This window comes from Daphnia magna, linkage group LG5 (assembly GCF_020631705.1).
Source record: "Daphnia magna isolate NIES linkage group LG5, ASM2063170v1.1, whole genome shotgun sequence".
NCBI lineage: Eukaryota > Metazoa > Arthropoda > Branchiopoda > Diplostraca > Daphniidae > Daphnia > Daphnia magna.
Window position 1 is genome coordinate 6245965 of NC_059186.1, and position 15715 is coordinate 6261679.

Consider the following 15715-nt stretch of genomic DNA (forward strand, 5'->3'; position numbering starts at 1 on the left):
AATTTTTATTTCATTTATTTTTATTTATTTTATTTAATAATTTACAGTGAACCAGATTTTTTATTTTTAATTCAGTTGAATCTTCTTTAATGGTTTGAATTTATTACATTTCATTCAAATCAAAATTTACAATGATTCGACCGATGATTGCGGGGGACGAATTCATCAACCGAGGCGGGGCATAATTAGGATTTGTCATATTGTTGTGAAAACCCGAATCTCCCTACAAGAAAAAACCTGCACGAGATCTAACACTTATTGTATTTTCGGATTAATTCACTTACACAGGGGAAATAACTGGCGTGAAAACTGAAAAGAACAACCGACCCGCGCGATCCTTCACACGGCTCTGCTTCTTCCTCCCTCTATTCCCGCCTTCCTGGCGTGCGCGGTGAGTGCCATCTGGTAACGACATTTACAACATTCGGCCTTTCCTGACCAATTTCCAACAATCCACTTAACTTCAGTACAGAAAAGAGGGGAAGAAAAAAAAAGGCTTAGAAAAACAAACAGAACGAAACACTGAAATTTTAGGACAAGGCCCGGATATTGTTGCTGCACGCTCACGGATTTGAAAGTGGACACAACTGTACATACAATTTTGTTTTGATAGATGACCGAAATACATTCAAGGGAAACTTTAACACTACAATAGTTGAACGGCAACACGTTAAAAGAACTGAATCCTTAGTTATCTTCTTTATTTTCATCCCTCTTAAATTGATTATTCGCAAACAAAGTCTCGCAAATGTGCCGGAAACTCCGACTCGCCCAACTCTATTAACTATTCCTTCCGTATTCGCATTCCAATTCTTGTGCAGTTCAGCATTTACTTCTGTTTCCGGCTCGTTTAGCTGAACATCTTCGGTTTCCATCCATTCATTATTTTCACTCCCCTCCGGAATCCAGTCGTTTTCTGATCGGGGATGGAACATTTTAAGTTGACTCACGTGTGCATTAAATCTGCGCCAGACTCTTCTTTTCCGTCTGCCTGGTAAATCTTTCACCATGAAACAAGTTTCGGCCACTTGTCTAACTATTTGAAATGGACCGATGAACTTCGGCATAAATTTTGCGCTTCTGCCAATCTTCCAAATTTTCCTTGTAACTAACACCAAATCCCCAGTTGAGTAAGCGGGCTGTTTGCCGCGTGAGGAATCGTAACGTGGTTTGCTTTTCCGGTACTTTACTTTTATTTAAGAACGGGACACCTTTCTCAACTCAGCTACTTCTTTTGTAAAATCACCTGTTCGTTTTTTCTGCGGCCAGGGAAATGCATGTTCATGTTGCAATACAGGTGTACGTAAGTAGAGAAGTTGAAATGGTGATTTTTCTGTGGTTGATTGTTTTGCGGTGTTAATGCAGAAAACTGCTGCTGCTAAGTGTACATCCCAATCGTTTTGTTCAACGTTGATATAAGCACAAAGTGTTCGAGTCAGGGTCCTATTCATCCTTTCAACCAATCTATTCGTAGCTGGATGTTCAGCTGATGCAAAGATATGTTTCGATCTTATCTTGTTGATAAATTCCGCAAACTGGTACGACGTAAATGCAGTTCCCTGATCACTAATAATCCTTCTGGGAGTCCCATGATGAAAAAGGACCCTTTCTGTCAGGAACACAATAGCGGATTCACTTCCTGTATCCGGAACCGCCCTCACCTCAATCCACCGGGACAGATAATCGATAACAACGATTATGTGTTGGTTTCCCAATGTAGTCCGCAGAAATGGGCCTAAGTGGTCGACTCCGATAGTATCAAAAATATCCTTAGGTGGTGGGATGGGACAAAGAAAGCCCACTGGCCATCCCAGGACCGGCTTGTGGAATTGACAGTATCCAAAGGACGAAACAAACGCCTTTACACTTTTAATTAAACCGCTCCAAAAATACCTCTCCTTGATCCGCGCCAAAGTTTGCGTTACTTCTTGATGACAGCCTGTGGGATCGTCATGGCACACCGCCAATATCTTTCTTCTTATGTATGATGGGACTACCAAAAGAAAAGGTCTTCCGCTTCCATAATTTTTCTTGTACAATACACCTTTGTGAAGTTTAAAAATGATTTCCACTTTTCTTCTGTCTTCGTCGCCTTTTAATCCTTGGAGCTGGGATATAATTTTGTGTAAATCATTATCACCGTGTTGTAACAACTCCAGATCATGACAGTGGTAGCCATCACTTTGTAATGCGCATATAATTCGCTCTGTTTGGTCCGTTTGTTCCGCTTTGCTTTCTGGAGATCTTGATAAAGCGTCCGCTACCTAATTTTTTTTTCCTTGAATGTGTCTTAGGTCGAATGAATACTCTTGTAGTACCATCAGCCACCTTGCAAATTTTCCCGGTACATCACATTTTTTATGTAGCCAACGTAACACATTACTGTCCGTTTTCACTATAAATCGACGTCCGTAGATATAGGGACGTAGTTTTTTGACACACCATACTAGCCCAACAGCCTCTAGTTCATTTGAATGGTACTTCTGTTCCCACCGGGCTAAGGCTTCGGCTAATGAAAGTCACTAGCCTCCATTCGTCATTGATATAAATGCACAGTACTGCACCCAGCTCTAATGCACTCGCGTCCACCGATATTTCCAGTTGCGAAACTCCATCGTCGTGGCTAAGAAGAGGAGTTGTAGAAAGTAATTCCTTCAGTGTCTCCCATGCCGATTCCTGTTCTATTTTCCACCCAGTCTCGAAGTGCACATTTTTCTTCAGCAGGTAATGCAATGGTTGGGCTACTGCAGCGAAGTTCTTAATGCACCTTCTATAGATTGAGGCTAAACCCAGAAAGCTTCTGAGTTGCTGCACATTCTTTGGGCGGGGAAAGCAAGACACGGCATTTACTTTGGCCGGATCGGGTTTCAGCCCTTGATTGTTAACGACTTAGCCAAGATAAGTCGTTTCTTTTGCAGTAAATGTACATTTCTCTACATTCAGTGTTAGGCGTGCATCACATAAGGCTTCTAGGACCTGCCCTAATCTTTCTAAGTGCTCACTGAACGATTTCCCAATCACCAGGATATTGTCCATGTAAACTAAGCACTCTTTCCATTTCAGTTTAGCCAAAACGCGATCCATCAACCGTTGAAAAGTTGGTGAAGCACCACAGAGACCAACAGGCAGGCGATGGAACTCGTAGAGACCATCCGGCGTGGAAAACGCAGTTTTCTTTCTGTCTTCAAATGCCACTGGTATTTGATGGTAGCCGCTCGCCAGATCCAATGAAGTGAAATATTCAGTTCCCGCTAGACGTTCGATGACATCGTCCAAACGTGGCAGGGGGTAAAGATCCTTTATTGTGATCGCATTAAGTCGTCGGTAGTCAATACAAAAACGAAGTTGACCGTTTTTTTTAACCAGAACGACTGCTGAGCTCCACGAACAAGATGATTCTGCGATAATGCCGGTATTTTTCATTTCTTCTACTCGCTCCTGGAGGATTCTTCTTCCAACCATGGATACTCGCCGTGGGCCTTCTCTTATTGGCTGTGAATCACCGGTTTTAATTCTATATTCTGCGAAATGGGTTACTCCCGTTTGTTTCGAAAAGCACCTCCGATAATAAAACAGTACTCCCCTTAACATTGATTATTCGACATTCATAAGACCTTCGGTAATTTTTAGGTCCTCCAAATTGTAATCTTTATTAACCTCGTCTGCATCTTGGTCTTGATGTATAGATGCAATCGATCCCGTTTTCTTCTTTTCAATAAAATCGAATTCCTCTTTTTTCCAGCGTCTTCTAAACCGAGTCCAAGACAATGAACTTCTTCCAAGATTGTAAACGGGGACACTAACTAATCCACCTTTCACCCCCAAGACGCAATTAGGAGTAAAAGGCCCAAACTAGCTGTTCCGGTTGTCGAAACAAATATCGATCGACTGTTTCCACCAGGTACGTAGGTGGCTACGTCAGTATTCTCTTCCATCAAAGAACTTATATGGCCAAATTCTGGTCTAGTTTCTTCCGTTATATTCTCAGTGTTTTGTACCGAAAGACTCGGTTTTTTTCCTCCCGACGTAAGGTTTTCTTCACTGGACAACTTTTTATCCTTATCCTAAATTGCTGTTTTTACTGTAGTGGCATCGCTACATTTGTCGTGCTGCGGTATAATTTCCATTATATGTTCCAACCGGTCTGTTTGGTTTTTCACTTGACTCGATTGTTTTTCCTTTATACTCACTGAAGCCATACCTGCATTGTATTCAATAGTCGCACCAACTGCTTGCAGCCAATCTGTCCCTAAAATAAGGGGCCACACTGATCTTGACAGCACAAGTGCTGTAACATCGACCACTTTCCCCTTGAAGCGGGTAGTTAATTCTACTTCTCCCTCGATTCTTAGTACTTCTCCGTTTACTGGCTTCCAAATTGAGGTAGGTCGATCGATCCGGAACGTCGTTAGACCAGAAAGTAATTTAACATCTATCACGCAAGTACCTGACCCGGTGTCCACCATTGCCCTCTGTTTTCCAACTCGGAAAATATCTATATCAACAAAGGGACTGCTATTCTTTAATGACTGTGTGGCTGATAGATATTGAATGAAGGGCTGAGGTAAAACTAATTTGGCCGACCCTGCCCCATTGGGCTAGCCTGTGCGTTTCCCGCCGGCGACGTTGGGCATTGATAAGGAGCCGGTACGGTTGGGCAGTATCTAGCCATATGTCCTTCCATATTACAAGCGTAACAGCGTAGCGTAGGGCGAGGTAAATCCCCACTTGATGTGGCACTAAAATGAACTTTTGGCCCCGTTGGTCTGTCCTTGAGTACAGCCTCCATAGGGTCACACTGGTTGTATTTAAACAAACACAAACGAATACAACAAGTGATGACTTAAATTCTAAACAATGGTTTAACTCGAACAAAAAGGGATAACCATTACCAAAAGTTGGAGAAGCGTCTGAAGACCCCTAGGGATACCAGGGAACTCGTCTTTTACCGAATTTTACACTTGCATTTATACTACTATGCTAATTACGCCCCTACTGGAGCGCATGTCTCCGTATCTACTTCTAGCGCTGATTATCTGCAATGATTCATTCCCACGGTCGCAGCGTAGTTCAATGAGCGGGTGAATCATCTCTGTGAAGAGATAAACATTTCCCCTTTTTCACCCGCGACAGGTCCCCCTTCTTCAAGACAGGTGACCCGACTGTACTTATCTACCTGCGATAAAGCATGAAGGTTACCCTTGTTAACACTAACTATAACACCAATGTAAAAAATGGAACTGATAGGCAATGATTTTGATCCGCGAAAGTTATTGAAACTGAATAAAAATCGGGCACAGCCTTTCTGCTGGCACAGTTCATTTTCAGTCTTGGTGTGATACAGGTCTTCCAAGATGTTTACCCTTTCCGATGTATTGTCCGATTGGCGGTATTTTGACGTTGCCGTTGTGCGCTTCGCTGAGATTGTCTTCCGTAATCCTGTGAGCCGGTACCGTCGTCTCAATGTGAGTGATTGAAGGCTGTTTGCCACACTCCTAAACGATTCTAAGGTTACGGGTACCTCTTTGGATTTTACACCGTTTTCAGGGGAAGTTTGGGAATTGAACTTCTATTACAGGTATGTTTTCCTTTGTGTTCTAGGAAATTTCTTCCTCATGATTTTAACTTGTTTGTTTTGTTTCCTTTTTTTTTTTTTTTTTTAGTACGTATCCTGGCTTCGCGAAGTATCACGATTTTTATTCCCACAACTATGCTACACTTCTGTGGTGGCTTGAGTTAGGTGAGGATGTTTATCATTCGTCCCCACGGTGTTCCGACTTCCATTCAGAAGTTTTGTTCTCCACGGTGGAGGCTCAGCTGGCAGCCCGACTGGTCGCGCTGGAAGTTTTGAACCTCTGGGGGGAGAATCCGGAATCTGAAGCCTTATAATTTTTTCCTTTGTCAATAGCAACCCGGTATTCCTTTTTTTTGAAATTTCAAGACATTTTTTAACACAACTCTTTTTTTTCTTGTTTCTTCGCTAGAGGACATTATAGGCTAAGTTTGACACAATGGTACAGTATCCTGCACAAAAAGGTGAACACCGATTTATTTTGAAAAACCCATCTGTGGGTAGAAAATATTAATAGTTTACCTTTTTAAGGAATTTAGGGCTGTCTTGGCGCAAAATCATTATCAGGGGGGTTGGGTAATGTCAGTCCAGACACTTTTTTTTTGGCCCTAGGTATTAAATGTCTGGAAAAAAGTGTAGACTGTATTATTGGTAGACTCCCCTACCCCCCGGCTAAGTAGAACACTTTTTACAATACAAAATCGTCGTCTTTGGAAAGTTCCAGGAATGTTTCGAGGTTAGCTGCTACTGCAAGAAAGTTTGGTAAGTTGGTAAAGCTCACACTATGCGTTCCATTATCCGCGGCCCCCGGCAGGTTGATGATCTGAAACAGCTTATACTGTTGAGCATGATCGAAGATAGGGACCTGAATGAAGATCCTGAAATGATGTTCCAATGCTGCCACCGTGACTGTGGATTCACGATAAGCAACCAAAAGCTCATCGCTGGAAATTGACCATCCTCTAGGTAATTGTCGGTTGACATTTTTAATCACTGCGTAAAACCGTGCTGGGGAAACGATTTGAGGGGCTAAATGCCCGTTTGCTAATAGACTGAATCCTATGTTGAGGCTATCGGCAAGTTGGTGTAGCCATTGAAGGATTTGGTTCAGCGCCTCAAACGTGTCGTCCAGCTGGAAGAAATACTCGAGATGGTCTAAGTCAAGCTCTTCTAGCTTTGTATTCCACTCTAATAATTGTGCGGTCACCCTTTGCAGGGACGCAAACTGTCCTCATCGCTCTCTATTCAACTGAGCGTTGACTCTGGATTCCCACAATGATTCGTTCAGAACGGTAGCTTGCTTGTCCATAATGTGTATCATTTCCTTTTGATTCAGCTTAACCTGTTGCACTTGACTGTTTAATTCTTCTACGTCCTGCTGTGTTGAAACGCCAAAAAGCCATTTGAGAGCTGATCCACCTTCGTCGATGAGACTACGTCGGTTTCTTGGGTTGGTGTTTAAGGCTTCTTTCACGGTCGTGAATTGCTCACTTTGTCACGCTTTCAAGTTCCTTCGAGAAACTTCGTAATTTGCTGAAAATTCTTTTGGCTGCTATTTTTGGGGGTCGAGACCCTTGCTGCTTCCACTTGTCTGCCACTGCCACTTGCTGTTGGAGAATTTTCTGTTGCAAGTAAGCTATTGCTGCTCCAGCCGGCCCTAAATCGAGGTCAGTTATGATTGTCCATGCTGATTCACTGAAAGCGACATCTACATGTTCTTTAAAAATCGTGTTTTCTCTCAGGATCAGTGCCGTAACCATTGCTGGATTGAAGACTGTAAACAGGAGCATCAGGAATGGTACCAAGCAAGTTAGGTACCTAGCGGGTGGTCTTCTGTTACGGATGGGCCTTTGGGCTGGTGCTACTTCAGTTGAAGCGGGGGGGGCGCTACCATGACGCCATCTGCTGTGGGATGTTCGGTAACTGTTTTCTCGTCATCTGCTACCGCTTGAGGGCTGGTAACTGCTGGTACATCTTGTGATTAAATTTCTTGATCTTCCCTGTGTTCTTTTTCAGTGGTTTCTTCTAACTGGTTTGGAGCTATTTCTTGTGGAAGCTGCCATTCATTTGAAGCTTCAAAGAATGGCTTCATACGAATGACGTGCACAATATCGGTTTTCCCTCGTCCGGTTGCCGATGCCACCTCATAATTCACCCGCGTGGTTTTCCTTAACACTTTTAAAGGTCCTCTTCTTCACCTCTTCCATTCTAGTTTTCCCTATTTCTTTAGCTGTCGATAATTCGATCAATAGGCGATCTGCGTAATCTCTTGTGGCGCCATCTTCTGTCAACAATGGATTCGGATCCGCACCCAGCTCCAGGTCGATTGGTAATTTTGGCTCGCGTCCGTAGAGGAGAAAGAATGGAGAGTATCCTGTGGATTCTTGCCTGGCTGTGTTGTACGCAAAGCACACATACTGTAGGGTCTCATCCCAATCCCGTTGGTCAGTACTAACATACATGGAAAGCATTGCTGCTAACGTATGATTCATTCTTTCCACAGCCCCATTTGCTCAAGGATGATAACTGGATGTCGTTTTGTGGTTGGTGTGTAGCTTTTTTGACCACTGCTTGAGTTAACTCAGCAACGAAGCATTTTCCTCGATCAGTGATGATTTGTTCTGGAGCCTCATGGCAAAGAAAAATTTGGTTAACGAAGAACTCAGCGACATCCTCTGCTTTGCCGGTTGGCATAGCTTTCAGCTGAACCCATTTAGTCAGGTAATCTACTGCAACAATTATCATTTTGTTACCCATGTGAGATAGAGGGAATGGCCCAAGCAGATCCATACCCATTTTCTCAAAAGGTCTTTCTACTTTAACGCACTGCAGGAATCCCGGAGGTTTATCTGGGACTCCTTTTCTTCCTTGACAGCTCAGGCAACTCTGAACGTAGCGAGTTATGTCTAGATTCATTTTCGGCCAAAAGAATCGACTGCAAATTTTGTGGAGAGTCCGCTTGACGCCTAAATGACCGGAAACAATGTCATCGTGATAAGCTTGCAAAATTCTTTCACGACATTCCACAGGTACACATAATCTTCTGTAATTTTTTCCATCCTTAAAAGTTTCTTTGTAGAGTTTTCCGTTGCACAGAACGAAGTTTTTCACCCTTTCTTTTCCATCCTTGAGCTTCAAGATTTTTTTGCTCCAATCACGGTGCGCTCTTTGTTTACGGACAAATGAGCCATCTTCTTTGGGAGAAAGGATATCCACTGCGTTTGGTCCAATGGCAGCAACGATGAAATATCGATTATCTTCCATTTCTTCTATCTGCTGAAGTGGGTTTCGTGAGAGGCAGTCGGCGTTGTCGTGTGTTTTCCCACTACGATATACGATAGTTATATCGTGCTCCTGAAGCGAGAGACTCCAACGCGCTAAACGTCCGGCGAGGTCCCGCTTGCTCATTAACCAACACAACGCTTGATGATCGGTGATCACTTTCACTTGACAACCCCACACAAAACATCGAAACGGTAAGGCACCATACTAATGCAAGACATTCTTTCTCTGTGATAGAATAATTTGTTTCTGACTTAGATAGTAAGCGGCTTGCGTAAGCTACTGGTCTTTCGACTCCATCGATGCGCTGGGCTAGTACACCTCCTATGCCGAAACCACAGGCGTCCGGTAAAATTTCCATCGGTAAATCGTAGTTTGGTAGCCGGAGAAATAGGACCCAGACAAATAGGACCCGGAGAAATAGGACCCAAAAAAAGGCCATGGAGAAATAGGACCCGGTGAAATAGGACCCCTTTTTCTTACTTTCTTTTTAGGGTCCTATTTCTCCGCTAGATGGGTCCTATTTCTCCCTCCTATCATTAATGGCTGCCTATGTTTCCACTCCAGCGTTGCCAAACTTATTTTTTCTTATAATTAACTGAATTACTTTAATACCCGCGAAACCTTTATATAACGAAACCCTTCCTATTCAACATGATAAATTAATTTCTAAATGTATTATTCCATTTAAATATCAATAAGGAAGATGTCTAAGACTAATGAACAACAACCACCAGAGCAAATTAAAAGGTATTCAACATTACCAATCTTACAGAACATAAATAAATTTTTTATAACATGAGCTATATAAACCAGTTTATATGCAATGCATTAATGCAAGAAAAAAAAATCGAAGTTCAAACAAAAAAGTTGTGGTTGTTTCAATGTGGCATCAACGCTAACGCTGTTCTGTCAGCTGAAAACTATATAGGCCGTACCTATAAGAAAACGAAATAGGAGCCATCTAGCGGAGAAATAAGACCCCAAAAAGAAAGCCAGAAAAAGGGGTCCTATTTTACCGGGTTCTATTTCTCCCTGGCCTTTTTTTGGGTCCTATTTCTCCGGGTCCTATTTGTCTGGGTCCTATTTCTCCGGCAATCCGTAGTTTGGATGAGCTAGCACTGGAGCTGATGTAAGTGCTACTTTTAGAGCGTTGAAGCTACTAACTTGATCCGTTCCCCAAATGAATGGAATGTCTTTCTTTGTTAGCGATGTGAGCGGACGTGCGATTGCTGCGAAATTCTGGATGTGACGCCGGTAATAGGAGCACAATCCCAGGAAGCTTTGTTCTCGTTTGACTTTATTTGCTGTTGAATGGCCTACTGCTGGAGATGGAAAATTTTCCACGGCCTCTAGTTTTTCAGGATCCGGACCAACACCTTCCTTGGTAATGACGTGACTTAATACTTTAAATGTATTCTTAGCAAATAAGCACTTTGACCATTTTAGTTTCAGGTTGGCTTTTGCAAGGCAATCCAGCACTGATTGGAGTCGTTCCAAATGTTGTTCGAACGTTGCCAAGTAGACGATGACGTCATCTAGGTACAATATCCTCAAAAAAAATCCGAATGCGATTTTTTTGGGGGAAACCATCTAGCGGCTGGTGAAATAAGTAAACGTCGAAAAAACTGGATAAGTTACGAATTATGCGGAATTCCTTTGAAAATGGAATGACGAATGGCGTCTGCTCCTGTTATTCAGTAATAAATTGTTGGTCTCATCTGAAATGTGAAAAAAGTTGTGACGTGTTAATTTATCATTTCCAGATTGGTGCACTCTGAAGTGTTGCAGGAACTTGCAAGCTTTAGTCACAGAGGAACCAACTCGCTTCTGATGTTGTCCGTTTCAAGTCTCATATAAACATAGCTGCTGATTTACTGTCTTGTGAGATTTCTGTCAGAAATGGTGCTACTGTGACCGACAAGGCTCTCTTGACATGAGAGTTGTGCCAATTCATCTATAATGAACCTCCACTTGGATCCTTGGAATCGTAAGTAATACTACATAATGGGATGTTCAACCCACTCAGTTCATTTTATTTGTCGTTACAGAAAAGCCATTGTGGAACTTCTCCTCGACAGTATGTTGGGTAGTGAACTCTGTGAAAGTTCTTTTGTGCATGGCATCACGGTTTTGTTGACACTACTACAGGTTCACAGGGATCCGTAAGTCTCAATTTACTTCAGTTTTATGTGGGCCGATGCAACAATCCCTATAACAATAACTATTTTATTTTTTAGACAATTGCTGTCCAGCGAGCCAGAAGTATTGATTTCTAGCTGATGCTGTCGTTTCACCTTGTTTTCGAAACACTGTGGAGGACATCATTCCACGTTTAAAAGACTTTCATCAAATTCTGTCTCAACTTCCTAATGTAATAATGATTTTAGAAGTCGTTGAATATTTAATTAATGTATTTTTACGCCGACTCTATGCAACTCAGACCTGGCCCTGCAACATTCAGCCCCAGTGCTAAACCACTTAGCCCCGGCTCCAAGTTACTGTGCCCTGGCCTACACTTCCATTCCGTGGCTCTTCGCTGCTCTACTCTGGCTCAGTTCTACACCACTTGGCCCCGGCTCCAAGTTACTGTGCCCCGGCCTATACTTCCCCTTCGTGGCTCTACGCTGCTCTACTCTCGCCCAGTGCTACACCACTTAGCCCCGGCTCTACCCAACAGTGCCCCAGCATACGTCATTCTGCCTCATCCCTACAACAATCTGCCCCTTCCTACAACAGTTTTTGTTTTGAATATATCAATTTTATGCAGTTTTTTTTTTAAATAAAAAGACTTAAAATCAAATTCGGCCCTTGTCAGTTGTTGCTCTCTCCTAATGGAATCTTTGAATTCTACCAAAATACACAGTTCAATTCATCTTTTGGCATTGTATTCTTCCACGATATTGCTTAAATCAAGCCATAAATATCCTACAGTGGCAGACAATACAAAATATTCATTTTCCACGAAAGATAACCAAGACGATTGAATTTCGCCCCACAATTCATCGAAATTACCTATCACCGGACTGGTCATGTTGAATTCTCTGATGAAATTCCGCCAAATGGATGTCATTGGCATGATGTCCGTACTTTGCGTTGGCCACAATATGCTGGACATGTCCCGGGATGCAATCCATGTTTTCACTCTTGGGGATGAACGAATGGGACTTCTCAAATGGACGATGGTTCTCCCGACAGCAGCAACGTTTTGCAAAACACCCAAATACTGGTTGATGCTGCGAGGTTCTTCAACGCGGTGGATCCCTCTTGGGCAATCGTATGACACGCACCCGGTAACCAGCACCGATCGTTGACGGGAACAGCGCATTGGAATTGAGATTAAATCTCCTGCTGCATTAATTTCTGAAATTTAAAAAATACTATAAAATCAAATAAATAAATGAATCACACAAATCAAATTTATAAATACCCAAATCTATGGTCATCGACGAAAATACAATTTTTCCAGAAAGAAAAAGATGAGGACGAAAATTGCACGGCGAACAATTGTTGTTGTGTCATGTTCTAGAATAAAAGGCGAAATGGTGATAGGACTCACGACGAGTATCACCTTTTTACAGTCTACCGTGTTCTCACACCCTTTTTTTACAAGTCACCCCAGGGTATGGAGGTTGAAAAGGGAAAAATGAAATAATATGTGTATACAAGACAGAAATGGTATACTTTCCAAGTATATTTTTCACCGGATGTGGTCAAGGCCACTCAATCTAAATAATGTTATATAAGGTCATACATATAGCTAGCAAAGAGTTTACTTACCCACACCCCGCAAAATAACCTGACTTTACCTATCCCAATATTACTCGCATCAAGGTCATATAGAAATGGAGCAAGTTGGGGGGGGGGGGGTCGTTCAGTCGTTAGAAAAATATCTGCTAAAGTTAGAATTTAACAGGTATTTCATTCGTCACCATGTTTCGTGCTGATCGTGGCCGAAAACATTTAAACGATCAGGAACGCGCAAGTATTATTGCATTTACCGAATTTGGTAGAACAGTTTCTTTTATAAGTGAGCGTATGGGAATATCGTGCAGTACCGTATTTTTATGGCAAACACGTTATCGCGAAACAGGTGAAATAATTAGGCAAAGGGGTTCCGGTAGACCCAAAAAATTGACACCTGCGGATGAAGAACATATCGTTCAGGCGGTTGCTGCAAAACCTATCACAACAGCGCAAGAAATCGCAGGCAAGTTTAATGTTACAAGATCACATTAAAAATAATTAACATGGTTTAATGTCGTAGATGTCTTCAATGTTGCTGTGTCACCAAACACAATCATAAGTGTTCTTAAAAAAAAGAATATTCATCCCAGGCGTGCTGCGCGTAAATTATTTTTAACGCCACAGCACGCAATTTGCGCTTAGAGTTTGCGTTCCACTTTATGAACCCAACCGAAGCGTATTGGGAAAATGCAATTTTTACTGACGAAAAAACCTTTGGGTAATGTTAAGATTAATATATTTTTTAATAGATAATCTGAATCTAATAGTAAATTCATGTTAGATCGGACGAGTGTGGACGAGTGTTTGTTTACCGGCGTGATGGGACCCGTTTCGACAACAACCACGTCCAGATAAAAGACCGGAGTGGAAGAAAAACTGTTCCTGTATGGGCATGGTTTTCCGCAAGGGGACCCGGTGATTTCGTCCACATTCACGGAAAATTCAACTCCGAAAAATATTTGGAAATCCTGGGAGACACCTTACTTCCTTCAGTTCATCTTAGATTTCCAGAAGGGATCCACGTTCTGTTTGTCCACGATAGGTCTCCCATTCATGGAGCCCATATCATCAAGAATTGGTTTGAAGATCATCCAGAATTAGATGTTCTTCCCTGGCTGGCTAAGGGGGCAGATCTCAACCCGATCGAGAACGTTTGGGGTGACATCGTTAAAGACTGTGAGTTTTTTCGACCTCGTACTGCCGACGAAGTTTTTGAGAGGGCAAATTCTATTTGGGAGGGGTACAGCAACAATGCAAACTATTGGCGAAAACTTGCCCTTACCATGATCAACCGTCTTCGTCTTATTGTTGAAAATGAAGGGCATTGGACAAAGTATTGAAATACACAAACTCATTAAACGAAAATATTGTTTTAAATATCTTTTTATTTCAGAAACACACAGTACAACAAACAATATATACAAATATGATATTATATTGCAAATCTGACACTAGGGAGACTGGTGTAGGGCTTGGGCAGAATGACGTAGGGCTGTGGCACTGTTGTAGAGCCGTCTTGTGTAGAGCCGGGGTCAAGTGGTGTAGCACTGGGGCAGAGTAGAGCAGCGTAGAGCCACGGAGGGGAAGTGTAGGCCGGGGCATAGTAACTTTGAGCCGGGGCCGAGTGGTGTAGCACTGAGCGAGAGTAGAGCAGCGAAGAGCCACGGAATGGAAGTGTAGGCCAGGGCACAGTAACTTGGAGCCGGGGCTAAGTGGTTTAGCACTGGGGCTGAATGTTGCAGGGCCAGGTCTGAGTTGCATAGAGTCGGCGTAAAAATACATTAATTAAATATTCAACGACTTCTAAAATCATTATTACATTAGGAAGTTGAGACAGAATTTGATGAAAGTCTTTTAAACGTGGAATGATGTCCTCCACAGTGTTTCGAAAACAAGGTGAAACGACAGCATCAGCTAGAAATCAATACTTCTGGCTCGCTGGACAGCAATTGTCTAAAAAATAAAATAGTTATTGTTATAGGGATTGTTGCATCGGCCCACATAAAACTGAAGTAAATTGAGACTTACGGATCCCTGTGAACCTGTAGTAGTGTCAACAAAACCGTGATGCCATGCACAAAAGAACTTTCACAGAGTTCACTACCCAACATACTGTCGAGGAGAAGTTCCACAATGGCTTTTCTGTAACGACAAATAAAATGAACTGAGCGGGTTGAACATCCCATTATGTAGTATTACTTACGATTCCAAGGATCCAAGTGGAGGTTCATTATAGATGAATTGGCACAACTCTCATGTCAAAAGAGCCTTGTCGGTCACAGTAGCACCATTTCTGACAGAAATCTCACAAGACAGTAAATCAGCAGCTATGTTTATATGAGACTTGAAACGGACAACATCAGAAGCGAGTTGGTTCCTCTGTGACTAAAGCTTGCAAGTTCCTGCAACACTTCAGAGTGCACCAATCTGGAAATGATAAATTAACACGTCACAACTTTTTTCACATTTCAGATGAGACCAACAATTTATTACTGAATAACAGGAGCAGACGCCATTCGTCATTCCATTTTCAAAGGAATTCCGCATAATTCGTAACTTATCCAGTTTTTTCGACGTTTACTTATTTCACCAGCCGCTAGATGGTTTCCCCCAAAAAAATCGCATTCGGATTTTTTTTGAGGATACTGTACACCAGGCACGTTGTCCATCGAAGTCCGGCTAAAATAATATCCATTGCCCGCTGAAATGTGCCCGGGGCATTAGTTAATCCAAATGGAAGAGCATGGAACTGATATAATCCATCCGCAGTTACGAAAGCTGTTTTCGGTTTATCCTTGCTGACGACTAGCACCTGGTGATATCTGGATTGGAGATCCATGCTGGAGAAGATTGTAGCCCCCTCCAGGTGGCTCAATGTATCGGCCACTTGAGGTAGCGGGTAGGAATCTTTCACGGTCACTGCATTAAGTTTGCGATAATCAACACAAAAACGCAACGTTCCATCTTTCTTCTTTACTAGGACCACAGGCGAAGACCAAGGGCTGTCTGAGTGTTCAATTATTCCCTGGCGTAACATTCCTTTCACCTGTTCTTGGATTACAGCTCGTTCCTTCCAGACACTCTTACAAGGAAGCTGGTGAATTGGAGGGTTAA

General features: G+C 42.5%; 2 long non-coding RNA genes across 2 annotated transcripts; one reads left to right on the forward strand and one right to left on the reverse strand.

The window, feature by feature from the left end:
* Window positions 1-10659: 10659 nt before the first annotated feature.
* LOC123472578 lies at window positions 10660-11393 on the forward strand. The gene is made up of 4 exons (XR_006647061.1): window positions 10660-10844; window positions 10906-11019; window positions 11095-11228; window positions 11298-11393. It is a non-coding gene; the product is annotated as an uncharacterized LOC123472578 (long non-coding RNA).
* A 2796-nt stretch (window positions 11394-14189) lies between these two features.
* Window positions 14190-14965, reverse strand: LOC123472579. Its single transcript, XR_006647062.1, has 4 exons — window positions 14805-14965; window positions 14630-14743; window positions 14421-14554; window positions 14190-14351 (listed from the first exon to the last, which is right to left on the reverse strand). It is a non-coding gene; the product is annotated as an uncharacterized LOC123472579 (long non-coding RNA).
* Window positions 14966-15715: the final 750 nt, after the last annotated feature.